This window comes from Pelodiscus sinensis, chromosome 1, assembly GCF_049634645.1.
Source record: "Pelodiscus sinensis isolate JC-2024 chromosome 1, ASM4963464v1, whole genome shotgun sequence".
Classification (NCBI taxonomy): Eukaryota; Metazoa; Chordata; order Testudines; family Trionychidae; genus Pelodiscus; species Pelodiscus sinensis.
In genome coordinates this window covers 196,864,077-196,889,263 of record NC_134711.1, presented here as the reverse complement: position 1 = coordinate 196,889,263, position 25,187 = coordinate 196,864,077, and the positions used below count along the sequence as shown (strand labels likewise).

At 44.7% G+C, this 25,187-nt stretch overlaps 1 protein-coding gene across 2 annotated transcripts in view; it reads left to right on the top strand.

Moving 5' to 3' along the window:
- The first annotated feature begins 11,295 nt into the window (after positions 1-11,295).
- SYTL5 (synaptotagmin like 5) overlaps positions 11,296-25,187 on the top strand; it is a 150,549-nt gene continuing 136,657 nt past the window's right edge. Inside the window, exon 1 of one of the 2 annotated variants that reach the window (XM_075913248.1) lies at positions 11,296-11,694. The gene's annotated coding sequence lies outside the window, so the exon portion shown is untranslated. Of the gene's footprint in view, positions 11,695-11,716; positions 12,157-25,187 lie in introns of those variants that run through there. The other variant, XM_014578968.2, reaches the window with a different exon arrangement.

Genomic DNA, 25,187 nt, shown 5'->3' with positions numbered 1-25,187 from the left:
TTTACTGTGTTAGTCTACAGCAGTGTTTCCCAAATAGTGCTCCACCTTTTGTTTTTTCGTTTGTTTTTGTTTTGGTGGACCAGTCCCTCTCTCCCACAATCAGTTTTTTTTTAAAGGGTTCTGTGGGCAAATAAAATTGGGAAACACTGGTCTACAGTTCCTTAATTTAAAATTTGTTTTAAAAATATTTCATGAGTGTGTTGCTGAAGATTATAAAATCACATCTCTTAAAAAATCATTGTCCCTCCCCGTCCCTGGCTGCCATGTGGGTCATAGGGGCCGAGCTTAATAGTACTACATAGGGCCCTGTAAATCCTAAGGATGGACCTGGGTAGCTGAGTGGCTGGATGGCTGCACAGCTTAGAGGGAACTTGGAGGGGAGGGAGCTAAAATGGGATCTTGGACAAGTACACTGAATGGATATTCATTAACCCAGACCTGCTTCTACCCTTCCTTGTCATCCTGTCTTGAAGAAGGGGAGAAAGAACTGTAAAGGAGAGAAGGTGCTTAGAGAGAGATTAATGTCTGAAAGAAAAAAGAAAGAACTTGTTATAAAGTTTCCTGGACATCTCAAAAGGTATATTCTGTTCCCCTCTTCATATTGCATATGAAGGCGCAAAGGAACACGGAAACAAGTGTAACTTTAGGGTAGTGTTCCTAACATCAGTGATTTACAGCCCAGAGTTAATTTGTCAGTGAGAGGTGGCAGATATTATAAAAAGCACAGGCCTCATTCACCTGTGCCTGTGTTCAGAGGCATCAGGATCAAATTTCCATATCCCAGCAGGAACATCTCTCTCATTCATCATCAATCGGTAGCAATGGAATGTATAACTAAAACAGTTTTACCCAATCACTTGACAAACAGGAGTTGTCAAGAGATAACATCTCTACTGCATTTTTAAAAATATGTTTTGCTTTTTATTAAAATTCAGTGGATGCTGATTAACAAAATAATGTTGTGCAAATAAATTACCTTGCTTTCACAAGGGAACTGTAAGCATGGTGATAAAAGGGTTAAACAATGGGCTACCTCCAGTGTGTGTTCTGCAAGTCTTTCTGTATTTTAATGATAAGATCAAAAAGAAATTGCTGTGTCTTTGAAAAAAAACAAACCTCAAAAGAGGTATCATTTTACATCAAGTAGGCATTTTGATCTCTTTTAAGGACCATAATTAGCCATTATCACTGGGCAGCTGAGGCAGTTGCAGAATCAACAACAGGTTCATAATTCGGGGCACAACTTCATCAGCTAGTTCTGCATAGAGTGGAAGAATTCCAGAGAAATAGTTAGCAGATACACCATTCTTTCCCTGTTGCTGAAGAACAGTGTGCCCACCTGTCTCTTCCTGTACAAACTGGAATTCTCTGATATTTTGGCATCATGAATTTTGCAAGGCTTACATCCATCAAGTGTCCTCTGTGTGATCCATCTCAGACCTATAGTGGTAGAAATCCAGGACCTATTGGGAAGGGGCAAAGAACTGAGAGGTGAGTTTCAGCACCGCTTAGAAAACCTCAGGATTATTTCCAATCTTCCATTATTTCAGAGACATTAGTAACTTTGATTCCATGACTCAGCAGCAACTGCTTCATTGCTGCGTGTTGCTCCAGTAGAGTATCCCTGCTGTGATCTTTGCCACACGAGAGAGCTCTGAGAGGAGTAACAGTCCGCATTCATAACCACCTTAGTGCAAGGGCAAAGCTCTTGTTCATAGGAACAGCTGATTTTTTAAGAGTTGTTTGCCATTGAAATGCAGCTGCCAACTTTACACACCAGAAAGAGAATGTAGATTTGGACTGTCGTCACTGCAGATAGAGACAGCCACAACATTATCCCACTACTAGTAGTGGTTTTAAATGCGGCCAGGTCCACAGCCTCTCCTTCTCACAGCTCTATTCAGTAACATAAATGGACACAAACCTCTCTACCTATCTTTGCTTCCTTTTCAGTTACTGCTTCGAAGAGCTATGGGTGCTCTTTTTTTCCTTCCTTAGCCTGGAAGCAGGCCAAGCTATCTAGCACTAACCTTCAGAATTCCAGAGCATTCGGCAGCCTACAATGCCAGAAAGTTTCTCTGAAATGAAATTACTAGGTTGTCCCTAGGCAGAGGATGTGAGTCTTTTGTAAGAAGTAAAAAGGGGAGCTGGCTGGGACTTGTAAATAACGCTTAATGCAATGGCCTGCTAGTATAGTATAATAAAGCCTGGTAGTGGTGAAGACAGCCTGGAGTGAGTGTGGTGGTCCACACCTAAGGGTACATTTAGACTACAGGCTTTTGTTGACAGATTCTGTCGACAAAGCTTCTGTCGACAAAGAGCATCTAGATTACAACCAGATTACAAGCCGCTTTGTCGACATGACAGTGTAGATGCAAAGGACAGTGTAGATGCAATAACATCTTCTGTCGACAGAGTTCTGTTGACAAAAGGCGTTATTCTTCGCAGACTGAGGTTTACAGCCGTCGACAAAACTGCTGAGTCCTGTCAATGTTACGTCAACAGAACTCAGCGGCAGTGTAGACGCAGGTATAGTTTTGTCGACAAAAGTCCACTTTTGTCGACAAAACCCTGTAGTCTAGACACACCCTAAGAGAGCAGTGTAAGAGGCTGAGCTGATGCTGCATAATAGTGGAATGTGCCTTTGGCAGATAGGGATGTATCTGTGCAGGCTAGACTTTATGGAGGAGCATAGCCCTATGGTTATAGTTGCTTGCTGTTCTTAGCATAATCTGTGTGATAAATAAGGGTGAAATGTTTGCTCATGGGTGAAGCACAGCGCTTGGGTGCAGAGATCGAGCAGCTGGACACTAGGGCTGTGAGAGGACCCATAGGGCTGTCATTAACATCAGGGAGGCTTTGCAGAACTACTTTGACAATGAGGTGCACTGAAGTCTCTCTCTTTTGGGGTTGTTTCCTGCTGCATCCAATTCCTCATTCCAAATAACACATTTCTGTGAAAGAAAGGGCTTTAGCAGCTTGTACCTGGAGCCTGAAGGACTGGTATGGGTTGTGGAAGAGAAAATAAAGTTGTCATATCATTAAGGCTACATCTAGACTGGCATGATTTTCTGCAATGCTTTTAATGGAAATGTTTTTCCATTAAAAGCATTTGTGGAAAAGAGCGTCTAGATTGGCACGGATGCTTTTGCGCAAAAACACTTTTTGCGGAAAAGCATCCGTGCCAATCTAGATGCAGTTTTGTGCAAGAAAGCCCCCATCGCCATTTTCGCCACCGGGGCTTTTTTGCGCAAAACGGTTCTCAGTTGTCTACACTAGCCCTCTTGTGCAAATGCTTTGCGCAAGAGGGCTTTTTCCCCCCAAACGGGAGAGTCATTGTATTTGCGGAAGAACACTGACAATCTTACATTAGATCATCAGTGTTCTTGCGCAAATTCAAAGCGGCCAGCGTGGACAGCTAGCAAGCTTTTCTGAAAAACTTGCCAGTGTAGACGCAGCCTAAATGTTTGCCTTTATTGATGAAATCATGGTCAGACTAAGGATCTAAGGATCAATGTTTGCTAGTAAGGGAGGAGTTGGGTTAGGGTAAAGCCTCACAACTGTGTGTAGGTCCAGCTATCATAGTCACAGTTGTGATAGGGAGTGGCATGTGGTGGAAACTGAGGAATGTGAAATAATGAAAAGCAGGAGCAGCCCGAGGCTGGCTGCAACAGCTGGCACCCTAGGCGAGGCGGCGCAATTGGCACCCCTGCCTGCACAGCCGTCAATGGCCATGATATCATCACGGGATGCCCCAGCGCCCCGTGACATCATCATCAGGCGCCCAGGCCAGCGGCGCCCTAGGCAGCTGCCTAGCACGCCTAGGCTTACGGGCCACCCCTGGTGAAAAGGAATGTTTGGGTGTCAAGCATGGGCTGCAGGACAGAGAATTTTATATGTGTCACAGGGGAGGTTGAGGCTAGGTCTGCTAACCTGTCAGCTTGAGTAAACACTTGAGCATCTGGGTTTGCGCCTCCATAACTTTGATCATGTGCTCAGTGGCATCTTTCCTATTTCACACCTTTCACTCATGCATCACTCCTCCCTTTTTTGTGCCTCAACGGAGTAATGGTTCAGAACTTCCCTGACAAGATTCAGCCTATTAGGTCTCCTTCTTAGTTGACACAGTCTGTTACCTGTCAGCAGTCTTCTTAGCTCTCAAGGTCTCATTTGCAACATGGAATATAATAAAGGGATTGTTAAATTCCTGCTCAAAATTAAAACATTTTACTCATAAGCACCTTTTTCAACATATGCATTCTGTGATGGGGCATTGGTCCTGCCCTGGCCCTTTAAAGGTTCAAACCCAGCCCTGGGAGAGGGCCCAGGAAGACATTTGAGAATCTTCTTATGGGGTACCTTCAACTTCTTTAATCCTCCTCTGGAGAGAGTTTAAAAAAATCCAATCTGTAATTTCTTAATAGCTGACCTTGCAATCACACAATCCCCTTGGGCACATGCACACATCTGATTAAACATCGCCTATTCTACTCACATATTTGTTGCGCCAAGGTTTAGTTCTTCCCTAGGCATGGATGTTGCTGAATATTCCATGCCTGATACCTTGGCTTAATTCATGTTTCCTAGCACTGGTCACATGGACTCCCACAGGAGGATAACTGCTTCCAATTCAAAAGCCCACACTCTGTTTTCATTGGCTCTTCTGGCTTCCTGCCAACATTTCCTACTTACCTAGCATTCCTGAAGACTCTCTAGGACCCACTATTTACAGTTTTAACTCATTTAGGTTATTTAGTTAACAGAACGGCTGAAATGTTCAGAGAAGGGTATATCATGGCTCAATTTCCCAACCTGACACAGCAAGTGCAGAGATGGGGAGCCAGCTAGTAGAATAAACTCTGTAAAACCTGTCGCTGTGATTCCCAGACAAACTTGTCCAGTCTCAGTCTCTCTGAGATCCAAAAAAGATAAAGACTGATTTGCTTGCTGCCACCCCCCCCCCCCCCCAAGTGAGTAAAAGAAAATATAAAATAAACCCTTTTCCAGGGAAGAGATCACTTGGGAATCCCCTCCCTAAGGCAAAGCTCTCCCGCCTGTCCCCAACCTCTGTTTTGCTTGGAGTTGAGAAAACAAACAGAGGGAATCCGCAGAGAACAATGGGCTCTGCTCCTCTTAGACGATTTAGGCAGGTAGGCTTAAAGACACAGCGATCAAAACAAAACTACTGTTGCAAGCATGGTAAATGACTGGGTGTTTAATAGCTATGGAGTGAAATAGACTCAGGAAATCCCTGGGTTATAATCCTTAGTTACAAAAGAGAAAAACTATTAGCTAGCTCACACGATTTCTAAACCCCCCAAATGAGGAAAACATTACAATAAAACTGACAGACTATCTAAACTTTTCCCTACTTACACATTTCAAGAAGTCCATTCCTGGGAAAGCCTGTCTCTATCCATACCCAGAAAAAACTGCTCTGTCTCAAACAAAGAAGAGAGAGAAAAAACCCTCTCTCTGTTTGAAATTCCTAACTGCATTTTTATTGGCTGACTGCCCAAAGCCCCCTTTATCAGGGGCATTGTCAGTTGCTTAACCCTTTCCTCACTCTCCAGGTAAATCAGATTTTCCTTAGCAGCTCCTATTTATGACAGGGTAGTACCCCTCCCATTCATCACAGGACGTAAGAAAATAGTTGTGGCTTGTGCTGCAGGTTTGCATAGAAATCATTCTAATGTGCCACACTTCTCCACAGGCAGATCTCACTCTTGCTAATAGCTCACTGATGAGGGTAAGCAGGGAAACCAGGGCTCTACTTCTGGATGCTAGCAGGTGTTGCTTTACTCATTATGCAGACCAATTATGTGTCACTTTGGTTCCTGCAACACTGTCTATCATGGGGGTGGGGCAGGAAACATGGCTGCACTGCCATGGAACCTGTAACAGAAAAATCAACAAATACCTCAGGCAAAGTTTCCAGAGCCTCTCTTCAGGATTAATTTGAGATCTAAGTGTGCATTAACACCCTGCTTGAACATAATGTCTAGCAGGGCTATGCACAGCTCAGAAAAACACTGCCACCCTCCAACCTTTCTGTGCCCTACCTCCCCACACTGATAAAATCCAAAAGCTCTGCAGTGGTCCAAGCAAGAGAGCATTTAGTGTGAGAGCAAGCCCTGGTCAGCTGGGAAGATGCTTTGAGAACACTCCAGGCTGAGCCAGCCAGCAGGAAATGGAATTTAAATTTCCTGGGGCTGGCAAGAGAAGGAGGGCAGATTACTGTTTACTTGGCTGCAGGGCAGCGGAGTTCAAAGTGCTACTCAGAATGACTATTTAGGCATTTTGGGGAACATCCTAGAGTTCAATCAATAAAGGTGAAAAAAGCCTCCTATGTCTGATTGTTGACAGTAAAGAGAGAGGAAAAGAAAAAAGTCCCTGGTGGACGTGGAAATTTTCTGTCATCCAAACTGGGCATTTTTGCAGCCTTTGTTGCATTGCAGTGTGAATGCAATCCGAGTTTTGTCACCAAAAGGCTTTTTTGCTGTCAAAACTTGGTAGACATGCCCTTAATTCTCTTCTGAATCCAGTTATATTTTTGGGCTTCACATTTCCTAGCAATGAGTTCCAGAGGTTGAATGTGCATTGTGTGAAGTACTTCCTTTTGTTTGTTTTAAGTCTATTGCCTATTAATTTCATTAAGTGACCCCCTTGTTCTTGTTTTATGTGAATGAGTAAATAACACTTCTTTATTCACTTTCTCCATACCAGTCAAGATTTTATAGACATCTGTCATGTTCCAGTGCCCTTGCCTCCTTCACTATCAGTAATGTAAATGAAAATTCTGCTCCCAGAGTAGGCATGTGAAAGTATAACTGAGTACACAGTTAACCGATGAGTCTGGGCTCATCAATTAATGTTCATAGTTACATGCAGGCTCTGATTACACAGAAAGCGGGCTTAAAAGTTGGCTTCCCATGTGCACCAGCTCCTGATGAGTCGCCTGCTGCCCCACACTGCTGGCTCTGTACAACTGGGTGGGGATAGGTGGGAGTTGGTATGCACAGGAAGCTGGGAAAGCCAGCTCCCTACATGCGCCGGCTCTCAGGGAACTGACTGCTGCCCCATGTGTAATCACTTTTAGCGGTTACGTGGTATCTTAAACACATTTTAACATCTCTATTCCAGAGATCTCATCTCTGGGGAAATTTGGAGCTGAACTTTATGGACTGGGCTCACTTCTAGTTCTCATGATTCAACTCATAAGCTGACATTTCTCATATCAGTCATGTATAATGAATGAATCAAGGAAAAGGATGGCTGGGTAAAAACACACAAGAAAAATAAGAGGCATTTTAAATGAGGGAATTATCATGGGCGACATTCAGATTTTGGTAGAGAGGAGCAACTTTAACTGTGATTCCAGAGGCTACCAAGGCAGCTTAAAACTCAAGCTTTTTGCAGAGAGTAACTTAGAAATGTTCTCTCTCTCTCTCTCTCTCTCTCTCTCTCAAAAGAATCTCAGATAATGACCTCTAATACTAATATATTCTGACAACTTGTGGCACGCTACTTAAGGGACATTGATTAGCTTTTCAATTTTAAAATATATCTTTAAAATATATTCTTACTCTTACATTTGAAATAATTGTTGAAAAATTTAGATTACTTTCTATCATCTAGTCTACGTTCTTTTTGCAGTTCACCAAATTTACAATAGATCATTTGTTTGGAAACATCCTACTAGGGCAAGGCCATGTGTTTATAATGCATCTGCCTGAGGATATAGAGGTGTTTCCATATTGTAAAATAATAGACTATAAAGTGACTTAACAGGAGTGAAACTGACATGTTTGAATCACTTTCACAGTAGTGCCAACGCAAATGTTTAAGCACTAGAAATGTAAAAAGGTAACCGTGTATCTGCTAAAAATCTTAGTGTTTACACACGCTACAGACTCTGCAGTATAAAGCTGGGCCAGAAGGGGCTGCCATCTCTGCTCCTAGTGACAGGGCAGCAGAGTTTAACAAATAACATTAACTGATAAGCATCAGCTTATTGGTTAAACCATTAATTGATTGAACTCTAACATTCCGATTACACACCATGAGTCAGGCTCATAAAAAATTATGAGAATGGTTTAAAAATATTGTGAATATGTAAAAGTAATAGATTTGTTTTTTAATTTGCTTTCTGCATTTTGAGCGTTTCAGGTGTGTTGGCATTACATCTTGAAGCTTTCTCCACAGCCACAAGAGTTAAAAACATACTTTTTCTTTAAGAATGAAGGCTAAAATAATCACATATCTTCTTGACTCCAGGAGCTGGGGCTTTAAGGAACACACTCATTAGCACAAGACTTATGGCAAAATCATCAGAGTTGACAATACTGCAGTTTCACTTCTGTTTAAAGATAGTTACTTTCCAGAAGGCTCTTAAGAAAAATATTACAGGGTCCAGTTTCAATTCTCTCAAGAGAATATTTAAAATGAAGCAAGAAGAAAATTCCACATTTTAAAGTTGAGGAAAAAAAGACTTATGAGGTATATCATGGTCAATTCAGATAGGAAAAGAAATTAAGCAGGCATAGGAACTTTGGGGAGCTCTTTCTTTTGAAAAAAAATTGGAGCATCAAATCTTCCAGTCCTTACTCAGATACCTGAGCCATCTTATCCAGGGCCACACATTTTGTCCGCATTGCCTCAGGGACTGTAGTTTTTTCTGAGAACAGTGCTGAGCATGCAATTGGTGTCAGTGAATAAGAACATAAGAATGGTTATATTGGGTCAGACCAGTGATACATCTAGCCCAGTATCCTATCTGCCGACAGTGGTCAATGCCAGCTGCTTCAGAGAGAATGAACGGAACAGGTAATCATTAAGTAAACCAGCCTGTCACACATTTACAGCTTCTGGCAAACAGATGCTAGAGATACAATAATACAATCTCATGAATAATACAAATCGTGACAATAATCATCAACTTTATAGATGCTATGGATGCAGTTTCTGTTCTTTGTTCTGGAATTGGCCTGAATATTGCTGAGAGCATAAGAATTTAAGACATAAATATATTTAATACTCATATGACACTTTCTCAATTCTTCCTTTCCTCAGACTCAGAACAAAAAATTATACAAAATAGTTTTCAGTTAAACATAAAATTTCACAGCAGCCATTACTCTATGGGCCTGCCTGGAGCTAAATCTGCTACCCTTTAGGGGTTAAATAATTTCTCATTTGACTCGCATTTTCTCTCTTTCTTTATCCTTTCTCTCCTCTGTGCTGCTTTTTAAGTGTCATCATTTCTAATTGAGCTGAGACCATTTGCTGGAGTCTTAGAGAACTGCCATTCTTAGAGTTTCTCCCATCTATAATTAGAGTTCTCTCTCTCTCTTTTGGCAGCATGTAGTAGAGAGAAGCTGGTCCACTGGACAGAGAGCTAGCTCTCAGAGACCTATATTTTCCTCTTGTCATGGACTTCCTGTATGGCTTTAGGGACAGAGTTTCAAATATTTTAGGCACCCTAAGGTGCAGCTAGCTGCTGCCAGGATTTACAAGGAACGTAATCCTGTAGGTGCTTTTAAAAATCCCACTAGGTGCCTAAATATCTTTGAAAATCTGGCCTTTAGTCTGTGTGTGCCTCAGTGATTGGTCCCACAGGTAGAATGGGAACTTGTCTATACCTGTCTACTATACCTTGTTTATACCTTGCCTATACTTGTCTACTAGCTCTTTCCTGGGTTTAGCCCCTTCTTTCCACCCATCTTCACCTAATGACTCCCTTTTCTGGATGTAACCCCTCCTCCTGCCACCTCCCGGGGATTCCTGTTTTATAGGCTAAGAAATCCAGATCCTTAATTTAATTTATTTTATTTTAAGGTACTGCAGGACCATTCATTATTTAACTTTTTTTTTTTCAGTTAAAGGCTAACAGGGCTACCCTGCTGAGACTTACTTTAATTACCAGCCCCTTTTTTTTCATCTTGCTTCTGTCTGTAAACAAAACACTGACCCTCTGACCCAGGGCAGGAGCCGGGAGCAGCACTTCTCCTCTGATGAACTCACATTCCACATAAACTTAAAAAACAACAAATGATCTGGTAGCACTTTATAGACTAACAAAACATGTAGCTGGTGGTATGAGCTTTCGTGGGCACAGCCCACTTCAGATGACTGGAATTTTGAGTTTAGGATGTACAGAGGCTGCAGGGCAGTTAAGTGAGCTCTGCCTGAGGCTAGGATCCATACAGCCAGGAAAGCTCCTATATGAAATTCGGGGTGGCTGGAGCTCCCCACTCTGCCCAAATTGCATACTGTGCATTATTTACAAGAGCAAGCTGCCATAGGCCTTGAGTTATACAGACCCATGATTCCCCAGCACCAGTAATATTGCTGGCCATGGGTTAGACTCCACCAAAGCTGGATGCCTGCCACTTGTGTGTTCTTCACCCACTGCCCCTGGGTGACTTCAAAAACCCTGGAGGTCCCTGGCAACACCACCAACAGCTTGGGGTGTGTGTATGGGGAGGGGGATAGAGTGGCTTCTTGCAGCTTACTCCCTGTGGCTGCTGGCACATGTAGCCCCTGTGGCCTGGGGGGTGTGGTGTCTCCTTGCTGTGTGCTGCTTTTGCAGCTGGAGAAGTGCACAGAGAGCACCCCCTCCTTAGGCCACATAGATGTGTTGGCAACCAAGCATAGCAAGCAGGAGGAAGCCGATCTAGCCCTGCTGTGCTGCTGCTGATGGCAGTGGGGGTCCCAGGAACATTTTTAGTTGCCTGGGGGTGGCACGCACAGCTGACAGAGAGAGCATGTGGAGGCAGCAGGTGGGCAGCAGTGCCCAGAGACACGGCCCTTAGGAGCCATTGCCACAGGAGGATGCCTTAGGTAAGTGTGGCACCCCCACCCCCTTGTGCATCTTACTGCTTCCAGAGCCTGCATCCTCTCCCCCACACTCTCCTCCAGCTCCCAAATTTCCTCCCAGAGCCTGCACCCAGGACCCCAACTCCTGCCAGTGCCCAGACTCCATCCCAGAGCCTGTATCCCTCACCCACTCCTACACCCAAACTCCTTCCCAGAGCCTGTACACCTCCTGTCCCCAGAGCCCCGTATACACCCCTCCTGCACCCCAACTTCCTCCCAAAGCTTGCTCCCCAATCTCCTGCCCCAGCACAGCCTGCACCCAAACTCCCTCCCAGAGCCGTAGGCAGGTGGGGATGGAGAGGTGCATACTGGGCACCACCAACCTTTCTGCCAACCTGCCAGCCCTGCAGGCGGCCCCCGGAAAGCGGATTCCTCTTTTGTTGAGCTGCGTTGTTACCAATCGCCGACCAGCCTCCCTCCAGTCCGGCTATTGGCTGGGAGCGGCCTGTCCCACGGGGGCAGCGGGCACCTTGCACCGCGCCCGGGGAGAGAGCGAACTCCGCGCTGGCCGCCTCCTCCCGCGCCTCAGCCAGCCCTTGCCCGGCAGCAGCAGCAGCAGCCGCGCTCAGGGATGCTCTGCCGCCCGCCCCGCCTGACACCCTGCGCGGCCCCGCCGGCTGCCCTGGCAGCGGGGAGGCGCTCGGGGCTGGCAGCTGCCGCGGCTCCGAGGCTGAGGCAAGAGAGAGACGCGCCGGGCTCCCGCGGGCAGCGGCGGCCACTGCGTTGCCGGTGAGGGCTGGAGAGCAGCCCAGGCCCCAGCTGCGCTCGGCCGGGGACGCTCCCGCAGGTGCAGAGCGGCGGCGGGAAGGGAGGCAGGTAGGTGGGACAGAGACTTTCCCTGGGAGCAAGTTGGGGACCGCGGGCAGCGGCTGCTTGCGCGCTGCGCGAACCGCGCGCGGGGAAAGGGGGCTGGACCCCGCCCGCTCCCCGGGCTCCGGCCTGCAGAGGGAGCTCGCGGGAGCAGGTGCCTGTGCGTTTCCACCGCGGGCCGCCCTGGGAGAGACTCCCCCTGCCGGGGCTCTGCACCGAGCCAGCCCCAGTCCCTTGCTCTTCCTTTCCCCCGTTACCCCACCGCCTCAGAGCCGGGCTGCTCCCGTGTTGCCCCGGCCGCGTGAGGAGCGCCCGGGCTCGCTGCCGCCCTCCCGGCCCCGCTCCGGTGTGGGGAGCGAGGTAGGGCTGAGCGCTCCGCCGCCCAGCTCGGCTGAATTACGCAGAGTTGCCCCGGGCTGCCTCGGCAGCCAGTCCAAGGAGGATGCTGCCGGAACAAGCCTGTTCCAGGTAAGCCCATTTCTTAACGGGAGTTGCGGGGTGGGTGCGATCGTCGCTTTCTGGGCGCCCGGGGGAAGGAGCACGGAGGTAGAAATCACATATCTAAACGGGGGGCAGGCAGCACCGCTGGCAAAGCCCGGTCCTCGCTCGCGCGACTTTAAAGAGGCAAGAGTAGCCGAGACCAAGGGCTGCTCAATCTTCCTCTCTCCCTGCTTCCTGCGTGCTAATCTGGGTGATGTTGGCACGTGTGGATGAGAGCCTGGCCTTGCAATTGATCGCTGAGTTCCGGTGGTCTAGTAAATTAGCGAGGTGTGTCTCCCCCTTGTCCTGAGACTGACGCTGCAACCAGTCCTTAGTAAATTGGAGACCCACGTCTCTGGAACACTGCAAGCGAGGGTCATGACCGCAGAGAATTTAACACACCCATTCCCCTTTCAGCTGATAAAAAAGCTAAAGAATTTATTGTGGATCATATTATTTTCCCTTTGGCAGGAAATCTAAGAATTTATAGTAATACAGACCAGTGGGGTAACCTCTCCCCCATGTAAAACTGCTCTATAAATTGGTGGGAGTAGCCTGTACCATCCTAATATCTTTCTCTTCTCTCCTATTGTGCGAGACATTGTAAGAGAGAGAACTAATTGCTATTGTTTATCGTTGTGGGTGTGTTTACAATGGGTTCCCACAGGGATTTGTGCTTGGCCCTGTGCTTTTAAACATTTTTATCAATGACTTGGAAGCAAAACAATAAAATTGTTATTGCTGATTTTTGTCGATGACACACAGATTGGATGACTGGTAAATAATGAACAGGGTACGGTCTGGCTTGCTTGGTGAACTGGGAGGATGTAACCAATACACATTTCAGTACAGCCAAATGTTAAGTCCTATATATTGGAACAAAGAATGCAAACCATGCTAATAGGATCCTAGGAAGCAGTAACTCTGAGAAAGACTTGAGGGAATGGTGCTGCAAGATTGCCCCTCCCTCATTCCTTCAAAAACAAATTACAGTAATTTGGGTATGCCTGCACTATGCAGCGTTTAGCGACAAGGCTGTGTTGACACAGCTGTCATTAAAAGTCAGCATGTATGAATGAAGAGCATGTATGAATGAAGAGCATGTAGAGCATATTTCTACCCCCATTAGTGACTCTGATGCTGGCAAATCAGCATGCATACGTGCATTTGCCACACTAAAACTTTGTTCAAAAGCTTCAGGGGGTAGCCGAATTAGTCTGTAACAGGAAAAACTTAAAAAACAACAAATAGACTAGTAACACCTTAAAGCCTAACAAAACATGTAGAGGGTATCATGAGCTTTCATGGACACAACCTACTTTGTCAGATGACAGGAGTGTTAGAAGTCCAGATCCAAAAATAAATAAGGGGGATAGCTGGGGGTGTTGGTTGCGTAGGGTTTGAGAAGAGAGTTTACATAGCTGGATAAACCAGTAGTGAGCATGCCGATACCAGAGATGATGGGACGTCCAGCTATGTAGACTCTCTTCTCAAACCCTATGCAATCAACACCCCCAGCTATCTCTGAGATACTACTGACTTCTTAAGGAAACTACAAAACATCGATAACTTCCCCGATAAGACCATCCTTGCCACCATGGATGTAGAAGCTCTATACACCAACATCCCACATGAAGACTGATTACAAGCAATTAGAAACACTATCCCAGAGGACACCACTGCCAACCTGATAGCAGACCTATGTAACTTTGTTCTCACCCACAATTATTTCCAGTTTGAGAACAACTTATACCTCCAGATCAGCGGCACAGCCATGGGTACATGCATGGCCCCACAGTATGCTAATATCTTTATGGCTGACCTAGAACGTTTCCTCAACTCCTGTCCCCTTTTACCCTTCTCTACTTACGCTACATCAATGACATCTTTATGATCTGGATACATGGCCAAGAAACACTGGAGACATTCCACAGAGATTTTAACAACCTACACCCCACCATCAATTTCAGGCTGGACCATTCTACACGAGAGATCCATTTCCTGAACACCACAGTACAAATAGCAATGGAAAATTAGACACCAGTCTCTACAGAAAACCCACTGACTCATACAGTTACCTACATGCTTCCAGCTCCCATCCAGAACACACCATACGATCCATCATCTATAGCCAAGCCCTTCGATACAACTGCGTCTGCTCTAATCCCACTGATAGAGACCAGAAACTTCAGGGTCTCTACCAAGCATTTATAAACCTCAACTACCCACCCAGAGAAATAAAAAAGCAAATTGAAAGAGCCAGACGAATACCTAGAAACCATCTACTTCAAGACAGACCTAAGAAAACCAACAATAGAACACCACTTGTCATCACCTACAGCCCCCAATTTAAACCTGTCCAACACATTATCAATAAATTACAGCCTATACTGGAACAGGATACTAAACCCCAAGAGACTCTGGGAGACAAACCCATAGTCTCCTATAGGCAACCAGCTAACCTCAAGATGATTCTTACCAACAACCACAGGACATACCACACTGGTATCTTCCCTTGCAACAAACCCCGTTGCCAGCTTTGTCCACATATTCACTCTGCTGATACCATTATTGGACCTAACCAATTCAGTTATAAGATCAAAAACACATATTCCTGCGCATCCAGAAATATAATTTATGCTATCATGTGCCAAAAGTGTCCGTCTGCTATGTACATTGGACAAACGTCTCAGACACTTCGCCAAAGGATCAATGCCCACAAAACAGATATTAGACAGGATCACAAAGAAAAAACAGTTTCTTGCCATTTCAACCAGAAAGGACATTGTCTCAACAACTTGAATACCTGCATCCTGCTTCAAAGGTCTTTTAAGACTACACTTGAAAGAGAATCCTCTGAACTGTCATTCATACTTAAATTCGACACTTTACATCTAAGTTTGAATAAAGACTCTAATTATCTTACCCATTACAAAGATAGCTTCCCCAATTATCACCTCTAATATTATTAGCTCACAGACATTTACCCCCCCATACCCCTTCTGTTCTGAAATGTGATTTGTCCTTTACATATGTGTTCATTTTTTTAATTGTATCCTTCGGTGTATATGGTTGTGACAATTTTCTTCCACTGGCCCACGAAAGCTCATCACCTAATAAACCATCTTGTTAGTCTTTAAAGTGCTACATAGTCCTGTTTTCTGTTTCAGCTACACCAGACTAACACAGCTACATTTCTATCACTATTCTAGGTAGATTAAAGTGTTCTCCAACAGATTTTTATGCATTGCTTTTTCGGATATCTGATTTGTGTTAATTAATTCTTTCCTGTAGGGATTGTCCAGTTTGGCCAATATACATGGGGTGCAGTTAAACAAGCCTCTGATTTGGTGACTTATATGGTTAGGTCCAGTGATGAAATCACTAGTGTAACTGTGTGGGCAGAGTTGGCACAGGGGCTGATTGCAGGGGTGGGTTCCTGGATGATTATGATGGAGGTGTGTTGAATGGTTATTGGAAATAATTGGTTTGAGGTTAGGGGGTTGTCTGTAGGCGAGGATTGGCCTTTCCTCTAAGGCCTTTGAGAATGAGGGGTCATTTTCCAGGACAGGTTGTAGATTGTGGATAAAGCCTTGGAAGGGTTTAAGTTGTGGACTGTAGATGATGACATGTTTTCTTTATTTATGGCAGGGATGGGGAACCTTTTTAGGGTTGGGGTGAGGTCAGTGACCCACAGAAAAATCAATTGGGAACTACACAAGTGAGAAGCAAAAATAAAACTTCTCCCAAAACCCCCAACCCTCACTGATGTGGCCCCTAACTGAGATAGCTCACTCTTCTGGCACTCCAGCCCCACGAGTGAAGGGAAGGGACAGGGAGGACTGAGGTTCAGGGCTTCCCATAAGTCAGGTTTACTTTTCTGGGGTTCTGGAGTTAGTGGATTTTGTGGATCTCCTTAGGCTCTGGGGTGGGGACAATAATGAGGGGTTCAATATGTGGGACAGAGCTGCCAGTGAGTGGCATAGGAATGCAGGATCTGGGTGGGAGGTGTGGTGCAGGATGGGGTGAAAAGGGCAGGGTCTGGAAGGGAGTTTGGTGGCAGGAGAGGGTGTGGGTACAAGAGGGAGTTTGGGGCGGGGGGAGTAATGCAGAAAAGGTGAGAGGCTGAGAATGCAGCCAAATAGCTAGTTGGGGAGGGAGGTAAAGAAATGGGGAGTAAAGAAAAGTGCAGCTTCTGCAAAGTAAAATTGTATCCCCCTCCTCACATCTTCCCTCTGTTGCAACCTTGCTCCCCTCAACCCCATGATTTCCCCTGCCCCAGAGCCTGATCCCCTGCATCGCCCCATCCCCCTCAGTGCAATCCCTGCTCCCTCCCACCATGCCCCTCATCCTCCTTCACCCCCCTTGTACCTCTACAACCCTGTGCCCCCAGTGTGCACACTGCTAGGGCAGCAGCACTGGGACTCTCAGCCCGCAGGAGCAGTGCTGGGGCAAGGACAGAGTCACTTCCATGCCTGGCCTAGCTCTTTGCCATGACTCGCCCCTCACCTGCAGGCTGCACCTCTGGGGCTGGGGCAGGTAGAGCCCTGGGCTGCTCGGGGCTGGTTCCAGCCTGGCCAGGCGCAGCAGGGTGCTGGGGAAGGGGATCCCCGCGCCTGCACACACACTGTGGGGAGCAGCGTGGCACAGTCCAGATCCCGGCACCCCATGGAGGTGGCAGCAACTCATGACCGGCCACCCCCGGATCTGCAGAGCAGCTCCAGCCCCGCTGCCTCCTGGAGCAGGTAGCAGAGCCTGTGGCTGAAGGGCAGTGTTAACCCCTTATCTCCTGGGAGCTGCAGATCCAGGCTGGGCAGGGGCAGCCCCAGGGATGTGGAGCCCAGTGTGGGGTCATGCTTTCCCGCTCCAATTGCCGGGCCGATCTGGTCCTGACACACCCACGCCTCTTCTGCCCCTGCTTGCCCTTCCAGTAGGAAGCTGGAGCTGGTTCTCAAGCCTACACTTGCATGGTGACCGCAAGGCCCCAGCAGCTGCCAGGGGAGCGAGGGTGGGCTGAGCTCCTGCCCAGTGTGCCACTAAAAATGGACTCGCATGTCACTTATGGCACGCGTGCTGTGGATTGCTGACCCCTGTCCTAAAGTTTTGCTTCACTATGTTTATTGCTTTTGCAAATGGACCTTGTGTAGTATGAAGGAGGGGGAAATTGATTACCTTTCCCACACTCAGGAAGGGAAAGAGTGGCAAAACACATCAGAGATAGCTGAAGTGAGAATGGCCCAGCCTGGAAGGAGAGACAGTGGTTTAAGTCCCAGCATAGTGGTTTAAGTTGTAGATTAACGAGAAGCATTTAAAAGTCATTGGTGGAATATGCTCTTTTTTTAGCTTTTAAGAGCTGTCTTCCATTTTTCATGACTACTTCCAGAACCCTAACATTTCTCCCTCTTGGTGTTTCTTTGCCAACTGAATTCCCCATCTCAAATTCTCTCTGTCTGAGGGATGTAAAATCCTGTTAAATTAACCAGTTAAATGTTATGTTTAAACAGTTCACTGATTAACTGGGAGTGGTGGGGGTGGGGAGGGGGGGGCAATCAAGCAGTTCCCCTCACCTGCTGCAGCCAGGCTGAAGCGGCTCCTTGTTGTTGGTGGGGGCTACTCTGGTGGGGCTAGAGCACCCTTGCCTGCAGTGCACTGGGCCAGGCTTGCCACAGGGGGCTGCTGCAGCTGGGCAGGAGCAGGCCCCTGCCCACGACTGTTCCAGTCCCCACCAGTTAACCGTAACTGGTAAGCGTCACCTGGAAGGGGTGATGCTTTCTGGTTAACTATTTACATCCCTACTCTGTCTTGACCACTAGATTTGTAAATGACTGTGTGAGCTGCCTGTTTTGGAAGGTCTGATGGTCTTTTATCGGTTGTCTGTTTGCTTTGTAACTTGTCCAGGTATTTCAGTATCTGTGGGTTACCACCCTGAGGCACATAATGTCAATTTTGAAAAAATACACATCGTGTTTGAGGTTTTAACTCCTTTCTACAGCTCAGAAGTGAAGAAATTATCAAAATGAGTAGTAACATATACATATCTTCGAAAACAGGATTTGATACTGGTTGGACCTGCTTGGTCCGGCACCATTGGGACCTGACCTGTCCTGGATGAGGGATTTTGCTGGACCAGGGGTGGTAATTTCTGGCCTCCCCGCCTATAGCCCTGGCCTGTCTCCTGCCCTCTCAGCTGGCTCTCCCTTCTCATTGACCCTGCTGCCCTGTCAGCCCCCACTTCCCTACCTGGCAGCCCTGCCACCTATACACATTGGGCTCCTGCTGTCATTCCCATCTCCTGCTGCTGTGCCAGGAAGCCCTGCTGCCTCTGTGCCTTAGGTTCCCACTGCTGGGCCAGGCAGCCCTCCCGACTGTGCACACACCAGGCTTCTGCTGTAGTGCCCGGCATCCCCAGTGCCTTCGTGCACTGGGCTCTGAATACCGTGGTGTGCATCCCTGCTGCCTCTGTGTTCTGGGTTGCCACTGCAGAGCCTGGCTGCTTCTGCCGCGCCAGGCAGCCCAGCAGCCTCTGTGCCAGACTCCCGCTAAGGATGTTAAATAGCAGTTAATTGACTAGTCGATGGAATTTCCGTCAACTAGTCGATAGGCACTTGCGCATCCTCCTTTGAAATGTACACGGGCCCCCGGTGGGGCTCTTGTACATTTCAAAGGAGGAATGCAGAACTCCACATACAGCCTGGGGCCAGTGGGAAGTCCCGCTGACTCTGGCTGCACGTGGGTTCCTTCTTTGAAATGCACATGAATCCCCAGCGGGGTCTCTTGTGCATTTCAAAGCCATGGAGCCTGAGGTCAGCGGGGGACTCCCCTGCTGATTCTGCGCTCCCCGTGCTGATATGTGGTTCAAAGGGACAACCGCCGCACAGCTGATCTACGGATCAGCTGTTAGGTGGCTGTCCCAATAAACCATGCATCCTAGTGATTCAAAGGGACAGCTTCCTGGAGTCCAGGGTGAGCTGGAGATTCTCCAGCTGATTCTGTGCTCCTGCGGCATTTCCCCAGAACCCAGCTGATCCCTCTGGGTGGAAAAGGAAATTGACTTGGCACAAAACAGACTATGCCACTTTTGTCTAAGTTTGATTCATCTGAAGAAGTGGGCTGTGCCCATGAAAGCTCATTATACCATCGGCATGTTTTGTTAGTCTTTAAGGTACTGCAAGACTATTTGTTGTTTTTAAAGGTTTTTTTTCAAGTTTGTACTGCTGGACTGAGAAAGAGAAAGAGAAGGGAAAGAAGATGGCTGCATTTTGTTCAGTCTCCCATGTGAAGCCTCAGATCCAGAGGGGAGCACGCAAATATAGCTGAAAGAGCCTAGACCCTGACTATCTGGCGGCAATTCCCTGTCACTTTTCTGTAATTTGCCGCTGTGATCCCAATCTGTAACTTTCAGTTCAGCTGTAATTTCTGTCCTATCTTTTAGATAGTGTTATCTTTTGTATTGCTGATATAACCCTAGTAGATCTTAGAGATAAGATAAAAATCCTTTAAAATTTATACCACTCCCACATGTTAATAGGAGCCTGACTTAGAGCACTATGTTTCCAGGGGAGGGCTGGCAAAATGGCTTTTTTATCTCAATTAAATATGTCTCTAGATTAATGTTTAAGTTCCCCATGAAAGTTCCATGTTCAGGTGTCTGTGTCTACAGACAGAAATGGATTATACTAATTTTTGCAGCTAATTGTTTATTAAGACATGTTGCTACTGATCTTGGTTCCGGATCAGCTCATCGCCCCAGAGGGGACATAATTAGTTTGTATATATAAGGAGTTACTAAAAGGCTGTGGTGAAAGCTATTGTGGGGTGGGGAATGGCTTTCTTTTGAGGACTGATTGCATTGTGTGATGGGCTGATTAATAATGGTCCACTGAAGTCAATGGGAAGACACCCATTGGGACCTTAGAGTTAGACCCTTACAACTCAGTGTGTACTACATACTATGTAGGGAAACATGGGAACAGCGAAGTACCTGCAAAGAAGGAGGAAATCTCTTCAAGGCAAGTGATGTCTCATAACAATGGTATTACAGTAAAACTTCAGTGGTCCGGCATCCAATGGTCTGGCATTCCTGATGGTCCGGCACCATCTGGAACCCAGAAGTGCTCTGGGCAGCCAGACAATTGGAGCTGCTCTGCCCTCGGCTTCCCCGATTCAGCCGCTGCTGAAACTGACCAGCGGCTGACTCTGGGTAGCCCGGGGCAGAGCAGCTGGGGTGCTCTGCCCCGAGCTTCCCAGAGTCAGCCGCCAGTCAGTTTCAGCAGCGGCTGATTTGGGGACGCCTGGGGTAGAGCAGTTGGGGTGCTGCCAGGTTGGTTCCACAGCGTGGAGGGGCGCATCCCCCCACACTCCACCCCAGACCCCTCATAGCCCCCCTTTCCTATAGTCCGGCATATCTGATAATCCGGCACCCCCTGGGTCCTAAAGGTGCCGGATTACTGGAAGTTTACTGTAGTTGGATTATGGTGCATAGTATCAGTACACAGCAATCTTATAGCCAGGGGATCAACTGGAGGAACAACCATGCAACATGAATGGATTTCTTCCTTCCTGTAAATTACTGGATTTTCTTGGTATCATCCAGACATTATGGAAGCCACTGCCTATAAGGGGAACAGTGTCGCCAAGGCTTTGGCATTAGATTTCTGGGAGAAAATGCTGTTTGAAAGCAGTCCATCTGTCATTTTGTGCTGTTTTTAGGAATAGTATTAGTAGTTATAACGTGTCAGGATGGTGGGTTTTGTGCTATAGTGGGATTTACGTTGGAGTTGGTCCCTTATTTCTGAAGCCATTGTACTACAGGAGCATAGCAAGGTCAATTTTAAGGGGCAGGTAAGGAGAAGTAAATGGGGAAACAAGAAATTGAACCTCTTTCGCAGTATATTTATCTTTGGTCTATTTTTTTTATCTTAAAATGTGTTAATGATAACTATTTCTGAAAAGTCAAAGATATCAAAGTCATGGATACCTTCATAGGTATCGTATCAGAAGGCTGAAGAAAAACAAACATACTGATTTTTCAAAAAAGGAAAATTGTGTCCTGGAAATTATTGTCCTGTCTCTTTTCTAGTAAAGTATAGAATACATATTTTTAAAAAAATGATCCAGTGAAAAATGGGAATATGAGTTAGAAACAGCATGGGTTTACAAAAGTAAAATTTACCAGTGGAATCTGATATTTTGAAAATTGGATAACAAAATTAATAGACAAGATAAAATGATGAATTCCTGGATTTTAATGGAGTATTTAATACTGCATCTTGTGAAATTTTATTAATTCAAGTCAGTATGTTAATATTATCACATGGATTTAAAACTATTCAAAGCACTGTAAACTAGATATAATAAGAAAAACTGCTTAGTAACCAGGGCAGGGAGAGGATGTGTACAGCAGGGTATTTCAGGGACCAATGAAAAGTCTGGTTTCATTAAGATATAGTTACTTGGTCTGATTTTTAGAAAATTTAAGTACCTCTGACTTCCTATGGTAATGTGAGCTACAGGTGCTAGGAACTCCTGAATGTCAACCCATTTTTATTTAGGAGCCATAATAAGAATTAATAAGCCTCGTTTTAGGCACCTCAGTTTGCAAATTGTGATTTAAACACCTTCATTAATAATTTGCAAGAAGGAGTACAGGGAGTTAGTGACATCTACAGATATGAAATAGAGAGATGTAAATGTTAGCATGGGCAAGAAATAATGCATAGTGATCCAGAGAAATGAGGGGAAAGGGCAGAAAATAAGATTGATGCTTGAACAATGATTCTAAGAGGAAATCATCCAAAACATGCATACATGATGCATAGTAGAACTGATAGTCAAATTGTACCTCTTTCTGGTTTTGTCTAAACTTGCTTTTTCCCATTTTACCATGTCCAGCAATCTGCAGATCTACTGGTTGTATCCATAGATGGAGCCCCGGGGCAGATAAGGTGCTTGTGACGATAATATTTCAACCTTTGTGCTGCCTGGACCTACCTTTGTGCTGCCTGGAGTAGTGTTAGCCTTTACTGCAGTTATCATCTATTTGCTGTTAGCTCTAGGATAGACCAAAGTGATCCCACCATGGCTACCCACTACAAGGAAATCTTAGGGGAAAAAGGCTAGCAACATCACAAACTACACCTCTAGTGGGTATCATGAGCTTTCCTGGGTACAGCCCACTTCTTCTAAAGAAGTGTGCTGTGCCCACAAAAGCTCATGATACCATCTACATGTTTTGTTAGTCTATAAAGTGCTACCAGACCATTTGTTGTTTTTTCCTGTACAGACTAACTCGGCTACCTCCTAAAGCTTATACCTTTGGTGTGACCATAATTCGAATGCTGGTCAAGTAGTACTAGGAAGACGTTAACTCTTTGAAAGAATAAAAAAAAAACCCACACCAAAAACATTGATTAAAGTAATGAAGGGTAATGACTTGCAAGAAGTGGTTGAGAGCCAAATATGTAAAGCTTAAAAAGGAGTAACTGAAGTCTAGGAACATGAATGTCTAAAGACAATGAAGCTAGTACACATCAGAGAGGGAGCTTTGATGTTTAATGTGGAACAAGAGGCTATAGGTAGGAGTCCTGGTATGACACAAAATGGAAAATTTGAGCTTGATATTGGGAAGAGTTTTTTGATAGAATGATACAGTAATTTAATAATCAATGGTAGTTGCCTGATAAGTACCTAAAATAGATTATTATTCCCAAGATGAGTAATAGGTGTCCTGTTGTCTAGGCCATTTAAAATTGGTTGGATAAACTATTGCTTCTGTAAATGAAAATATTGTAAAGCCTTAATCATGTTCTCAAAATACTAGCAAATACACTGAATAAAACAAATGGATCACTTAATATAATACTTTCCTAATATTTTTCTTTGTGTCTAACTTGATTCCATAAAGTCTGTAATTGCTATTAAGATAAATGACAAAGCATGAAATTGATACTATGACAAGCAATTTATTAAAGTAATGAAGAGAAATTCCAAATCTTGTAAGATTCTGAGTTCCCTCAAGTGTCACTCAATATTTCACACAATTGGATACATAATTCCTATCTTAAAAAAAATCTATTAAATAAGATTTGAGATAACTTAGTCCTAACATGAACATTTTACTGTAAATGACGTGCAAGCTTACTTGAAAGGTATTTTGTAAAAAAGTGTAGACTACAGAATTGTACTGTTTTTATTCATATCTATCCCTGAAAGTGTGCAATCCCTCCTTTCTTTTATCCTGTACATCTTAAAAATTTAAGAATTAATATTTAATAGTCATCATATGTGTGCTATATGAGTGACTACTGGGTGTGTTCCGTTTCTCTTCAGGAAGTGGTAAAATAAATCTCTTTCAATGGATTGAATGTGGGCATAAAGAAAGCAGAAGTATTATGCATAATCTATGTAAACACAGGTGGAGTTTAGTTTTGATGATACCGTCATGTGTAATCAGTTTCCTGTAAGATTAAAAATTATTCTGGGTGGTGTTGCTGACAAAATTAAGCTTTTTGTAGATAGTTTGGACTTGTCTATGCTACTGTTTAAATTGATGTAATTACATTCATTGGTATGGAAAAAGTCACCTCCCCTTTCCCAGGCAATGCAAGTTAAATCCACCAAAGTGTTGTCTATGCTAGCACTAAGTTAGTAGGAGACTCTCTCCCACTGACGTAGCTTCCACCTCTTGCTGAAGAGGAGTAATTATGGTGAGGAGATAATATTCTCCCTTAGCATAGCACATCTTCACTAGACTTGCTGTGCTGATGTAGCACGTTGGTATAGGCTAGCCCTTTGTTTACATTTTTGGTTGTTTTCAGGATGGATATACAAAGCAGAACTAGGGTTATTTGGGTTAAAGTACAGTAATTGTGTATTTTCATATGCAGTGTACAGTTTTCTAAATGGTTTTAAATTATAACCGTAACTTTGGATTTCTTGACTTCCTGAGGTTTTTTTAACCACAGGATTGTTTTAAGGCATTATCTGAAGAAATTGTATCTGTTCAAATGTAACTCAGTTTTTTTGCTTAGGAATTTTCTTACGATACTTCTTATTTACCCCAGACATTCAAGAAAAGCTGTAGCCTGAGTCTAAGGCCTCTTGTGAAGTTACAGGTGGATCAGTTTTGTGGTGGTGAAATTGGGGGAGGGGTGTGTCAAAATCAGGGCCATATCAAAGAAATGAGTTTTGCTAATTGCATATTTTCAGTTAAATGTCTGATGTAAGTAAATCACTGTTCTATTGTTAAAGGTAAACTAAAATTATGTAGGTTTCTGTGGGATATTTTATAATGCACATTGATAGTTTTAATATTTAATCAGTTTGTCATAGCAATATCACATACTATAAAAGGGTTGGGATTTAGAAGTAAACAGTTTCACTCTTGATTCAGGTCTGATGCAATACCCACTGGAGCCAGTGGAAGTTTTTTCATTTATTTCAGTGAGCAATGCATCAGGACAATGGTGCAGATGATTGCTGGTGATAGACATATCTAACTTCTTCAGAGCAGAACTGCATTTTGAGAAGGAGAAAGGCATTTTGACATTTTGTGTTCACTGCTTCCTTGTCAAATGTGTTCAATTTACAGTGAAATAACAGATGCATACTTTAGGGCAGATGTAGTTATTGAAATTGAAATTTAGGGCTTGTCCACACTTGAAAATTAATCTGGAATAAGGCAGGATGTCAGTTAAAAGCAGATTAACTATTCCTGATTTAGCTTCGTATGTGGACATTTTTATTTTGGAATAAGAATGCTTGAAGTGGGTTGAGCTAAATTGGAGCACTCCGATTCTGGAATAAGAATGTCTATGTAGGGAGTTAATTAGAATTAGCTATTTTGGAATAACTTCTCATGTAGAAAAGCTCCTAGTTATTAGTTCTGTTGATGATGTGGAAGGCAGAACTGAATCTTGCTCAGCTTCAACAAAGTATTTGCTTGGGGGTGTATTTTCTGTGATGATGAATAAAGTATCCTTAGTTAATATGATCTGAATCCCTGAGTTAATAATAGCAAA